Genomic DNA, 5,951 nt, shown 5'->3' on the forward strand with positions numbered 1-5,951 from the left:
TTTCTGATTAGGTCTATAATCTATTTTGAATTAATTTTTAATATGGTAGAAGGTATGGATTGAAATTCCTTTTTTTGTTTTGCATATGGATATATAATTATTCCAGCTCTATTTGTTGAAAAGACTATCCTTTATCCACTGAATTGCCTTTGTATCTTTATCAAAATTCAGTTTTCTGTATATGTGTGGATCTATTTCTGCACTCTCAATTCTGCTCCATTTACTATCTGCCTATCTTGATGTCAATACCACACTGTCTTGATTACTGTGGCTTTTTGGTAAGTGTTGAAATTAGATTTTCTAAGTCTTGAGATTACAACTTTGTTCTGTGTTTTAAAAGTTGTTTAGACTCTTATAGGTTTTTGCATTTCCATATGAATTTTGGAATCAGCTGGTCAGTTCCTACAAAAATATCTTCTGGTATTTTGATTGGAGTTTTATTGAATCAGTAAGTCAATTTAGGGAAAATTAACATCTTTAAAAAAAATTTTTTTAATGTTTATTTATTTTTGAGACAGAGAAAGACAGAGTGTGAACAGGGGAGGGTCAGAGAGAGGGAGACACAGAATCTGAAGTAGGCTCCAGGCTCCGAGCTCTCAGCACAGAGCCCGACGCGGGGCTGGAACTCATGGAGCGTGAGATCATGACCTGAGCTGAAGTAGGATGCTTAACTGACTGAGCCACCCAGGCGCCCCAAGAATTAACATCTTAATAACATTACGTCTTCCTATGCATGAACAGGGTATCTTTAAAATGTCTTTTAAAAGCAATGTTTTGTAGTTTTATATCTTACAAATATTTTGTCCATGTTTATCTGTCAGAATTTTATACTTTTGATGATATTGTAATTATTATAATAAAATCTTTAATTTCTGATCATTCTTCATAAAAAGGGTTCATTAGAAAACACACTTTTAAAAATATTTTTTGCAAGTTGCTAAACTTAGTAGTTTCATTGAAACTAATCATTGGATTTTCTACATAGATGGTCATGCCATTTGTGAACAAAGACATTTTTACTTTTTCCTTTCCATTTTGGATGCCTTTTATTTATTGTTTTACAGTTATTCCACTGGTATTGAATAGAAGTGGTGAGAGTGGACATTGTTTTCTTCTTTTTGTTATTAGAGCAAAAACCTTTCATTCAGTATGATATCAAGTATGGGTTCACAGGTTGAGACAGTTTCCTTCTGCTCATAGTTTGCTGAGAGCTTTTAAAATTACATATGGATTGGATTTTGTCAGTTACTTTTTCTGTGTCTGTTTAAAATTTTTTCCCTCTTTCAGTTTATTAATGTGGGGTGTTACAAGGACTTTCAAATGGTAAATGAACTTTGCATTTCTAGGATAAACCCACTTGACTGTGATGTATTATTGTTTAATTAAAAAATCTCCTTAACTATTTTTTTCACTGTTTACTTTTTTATGTTTCAATTTGAATATTTTCTCTTGACTTGTCTTGAATTTATTGATTCTTTCCTCTGCTGTGTTGTGCTGGTAAGTCCATTGAAAGATTTTTTTCTTCTCTGATGTATCTCTTACTTCTAGCATTTCCTTTTGGCTCTTTTTGAAGGGAAAAAAAGTAGTTTTCGTCCGTGTGCTAGAATTTCCCATTGTTCATGTTGTCCTCTCTTTCCACTGGATTCCTTGAAATAGTTGTCATAGGTATTGTAGTTTCTGTCTTTCTGCCCCACTGCTGGAGCCTCCCTGGATCCAGAATCTTCCCCGTCTTGAAGCTGACCGCTGTAGACGCCGCTGTCTCAGAGTCCCCTCCGCCCTCCTCCTGTCCCCCAGACTTCAGCAGACACTGCCTGCCCCCTCAGCCAGTTCTCTCGGCCCCCTGGCCCGTCCCCACTCTGCGGACCACCCTAGCGCCATACCAGTGGAACACCCAGAGGTCCCGTGGAGTTCCTCTGTTTTGCTTTTTGTCCCCATTTTTTCCCTAGCAGTCTATGAGTGTCTGTGCCTCAAGGGGGTCTCTTTCAGCTCTGTTGCTCTGCCCCCGTCTTTCTGGAGAGTGTTCAGTGAAAGCCTGTGTGGTGGCTGTAGGCTCCCTTTATGTCTGGGGCTCCTGAAGATTCCAAACTGTCAAACCAGCCCCAGTTGGGCCTTCAGAAAGTCTTCCTACTCATGTCTGTGGCACCCTCCCCTTCTTCCTGCTGCTCTTGCAATGCTAAAATAACTGGGGTGCCTTTTCTTTCAAGAGGAGTCTGTCACTTTTCGTATTTTAGCTTAGCGGATTTCTTGGTGACCTCAGTTTTCTTATGGGCTAAACCATCATTTCAAAGAAAAAAATCCTATGATTTTAGGGGCACCTGGGTGGCTCAGTCAGTTAAGTGTCTGCCTTCAGCTCAGGTCATGATCTTGTGGTTTGTGAGTTCGAGCCCCACATCAGGCTCTGTGCTGACAGCTCAGAGCCTGGAGCCTGCTCCAAATTCTGTGTCTCCCTCTCTCTCTCTCTGTCCTTCACCTATTTGTGCTCTGTCTCTAAAATAAACATTAAAAATTGTTTAAAAACGCATGGTTTTGTAGGGTATCTGGCTTTTGTTGATCTTAAGGGTAGGAGAGATATTTCCCCGTGACTTGCTGTGTCCTAAGCAGGAGTGGAAGCTCCTAGTGTCTCCTGAGTCCCAGTCCCAGTTTATGAGGGGGCACTTCCACCCCATCATCCTGCCATCCTCCCCTTTTGCTGAGGTTGAGGCGGTCCCCGAGCCCTAACAGCAGCGGGCACCGTGGAATACTGTGCTGCTGCCTCTACCAGAAATGCCTCTGCTTGTCTTCTTGTAAAGCAGCGATGAAATTCCCTGCTCTGTCTGCTCATGAATCTCTGGGGAGATTCTTCTGGAATAACAGACGTGAATGAGCTCGATAAAATGTACAGTCTGCATACATGTCTTTGCTAATGATGAAGTGCTTTTTTTCTGCAGCTTCAGTATCTGTGGAGCCTAGGGCTTCTCTCCATCAGTACATCCATGCTTTGGTTCAGGGCTGCATTTCTCACTTGAAGCTTAGTATATGATAGGTGCCCTGATGGTCACTTAGGCATCTGTGCCATTCTTTTTTTTTTTTTTTAAGTTTATTTATTTTGAGAAAGAGAGCATATGCATGCATGTGAGCAGGGGAGGGGCAGAGAGAAAAGGAGGGAGAGAATCCCAAGCACTGTCTGTGCACTATCAGCACAGAGCCCCACACGGGGCTTGAACTCACAAACTGAGATCACGACCTGAGCTGAAATCAGGAGTTGGACGTTTAAATGACTGCTATTCTTATTACAGATGTGGCCTATGGATTCCTGCGACTGACTCTTACCAGATATGTGGTGTTAGATAGTACAGCATCCAAAAGCCTTGGTTTCTTTATTTTAAACGGGGGATAAAAATAGCATATAATCCCACAGAGTAATTGTAAGAATGAAGCGTTAAGTTTGTGATGTTTGCCTGTCACGCTGGAAGTGACCTGCCCAGGGCCATGTGGACGGTTTGCATCGGGACTAAGGCTGCAGCCCACGTCTGGGATGCCCAAGGCATCATTTGGAATCACTGAGTTCTGTGGTCTCTGAATAGCTTCCCGGGCTCTCTGCCTCACCTTTGTTACATATTCCAAAAAAGAATGCTCTTAAGGTCTCTCACCTGCACCCAAACCTTTGCTTGCTCTTCATCGCCAGGAGCTCTCTCAAGTTTAATTACCTCAGCTTTCAAGTCTCCTGACGGTCCCACACAAACTTACCTGTCAGGCGTGCCTCATTGCTATGTTTAGCCCATGCGCGCTCTGGCTGTGCCTTGAATGGTGGGCGAGCTGAGGACAGGCCGAGGGCTGCTACAAGTCGTGTGGGAGAGAACATTTCTAGGAGGGAAGTAATGGGAGCAGAGGCCAGGGGACAGGTAAGCAAGATGACGTGTATGGAAATCAGGAAGCAGGCTGCCTGGGGTGCACAGAAGATGTGTGCTGTGAGAGTGTCACCCACAGCTGGACCGTTTGGACCATGCGTGCAGGTCTAGGATGCCTGGCTCTTGTTCGGCAGGTGAGGAGGAGTCCACCCATGTGGTTTGGGGGGAAAAGACATGGCCATCTGAGTCCCCTGCAGGGCATCTTTCTCCTGGTTTTGCTGCAACCGTCGCAGAGGTCACTCAGAGTGGATTCTAGATGCTCCCCTCCCTCTTTGTTCCCCTCATGGGCTCTGGGAGGCCGAGCCTCACCTGCCGTCAGAAAGGTAATGTCTGGGGGCGCCTGGGTGGCGCAGTCGGTTAAGCGTCCGACTTCAGCCAGGTCACGATCTCGCGGTCCGTGAGTTCGAGCCCCGCGTCAGGCTCTGGGCTGATGGCTCGGAGCCTGGAGCCTGTTTCTGATTCTGTGTCTCCCTCTCTCTCTGCCCCTCCCCCATTCATGCTCTGTCTCTCTCTGTCCCAAAAATAAATAAACGTTGAAAAAAAAAAATTTAAAAAAAAGAAAGGTAATGTCTGCATACTCGCTGCTGAGACACCACAGCCTGAAGACCCGAGAAAGGCACAGATTGTGACCGCAAGGTCTCAGCTTATCCTGCTTGTCCACACAGATCTCTGTATGCCTCAGTTTCCTCAACTGTGAATTGGGCTTAACAGCACCTACTTTGGAAGGGTCCTATGTGGATTGAGTGAGATAATGTAAGAGAAGTGCACACACAGCACAGGGTATGGCATGAAGCCAGCCTCCAGTAAGGCCTTCTGCTCAGGCCTTGTCTCAGCCAGTCTTTCCTCCAGCATGTCCCACCCACAGACAGTGCGGTCTGAGGACACAAACCAGCTATTCTCCCCGCGTTCACTATGTGGGCATCACCTGAGAGGTAAGCCGCGCCGTTTCTGCCACCAGGATCTCCCAGGCAACCCAGGAGCAGAGCAGAGCTGAGATGACTGGCGGCCCAGGTTTCTAGCTCAGTCATGTCTGAGGATGGTTCCTTCCCTGCTTGCAGCCTTGGTGGCCCTGGTGGGTTGGCTAGGAGCGATGTGATGCAGGGGAAGACACAGTCTGCATCTGATGACATCTTGTGACAGCTCTGCGAGTCACTGCTGGGGAACTTGGGCAGATCTCTCCACTTCTCTGATCCTATTTCTACCCTGAACTTGGGCTGATGAGAGAGGCCAGGGAGAGAATCCAGGAAAAGTGCTGCATATGGCTGGCCCTGCCAGCGCCTAGTGGGGCGGCCTTCTCCTGCACGGGCTCCCCATGAGACCAGACTGAGAGCAGGAGCCGGCAAGATGGTCAGAGTCCCCTTGTTGCTCCAGGGCCTTGCTGTGACCTGGAGCTCTGGGATGGGGAAGGAGTTCTGTGACATCCACGTGCCATGCAGCAGTCCGTCTTCGGTTCCGTGCAGATCCTGTTGGGCGGTCCTATGGAGGGTCTAGCACAGCACCGTCCAGTAGAAATGGAATGTGAATCACATATGTAAGTTCATATTTTCTGGTAGTCACATTAAAAAGAGCAAAAAGAAAAAAAGATGTAAATTTTAATGTATTTTATTTAAACTCCTATCTAAAATATTATTTCAATATGTAACAAATGTAAAAATATTAATGAAGTACTTTACGTTATTTTTTCATATTAAGCCTTCAAAAGCCCATGAGTATTTTACATGTAAAACAATCTTAATTAGGACTCGCTTGCCACATTTCAAGCACTCAATAACCTTTACAAGGCTAGTGGCTACCATATTGGACAGATTCAGCAGCTGAGACCTGGCCTCCTGAAACAGAGCCATGCTGCCATCTGGTGGTGACGCCATCACATAGCAGCCCAAGTACCCACCCTTGGCCAGGTTTTGTGCTGGCACCAAAGAAGAGAAAGTTACCTGCTTTCTGCTCTGGGGTGCCCTTAAACTAGTGTGAGAGAAAAGAGGGCAGAAAGAGCCAACGTGCAGAGGTACCCTGGGATTTTGAAAGACCCAGGATGATAGCCAGACATGTGCGAGGGCTCTAGAA

This window comes from Lynx canadensis, chromosome D4 (assembly GCF_007474595.2).
Source record: "Lynx canadensis isolate LIC74 chromosome D4, mLynCan4.pri.v2, whole genome shotgun sequence".
Lineage (NCBI taxonomy): Eukaryota > Metazoa > Chordata > Mammalia > Carnivora > Felidae > Lynx > Lynx canadensis.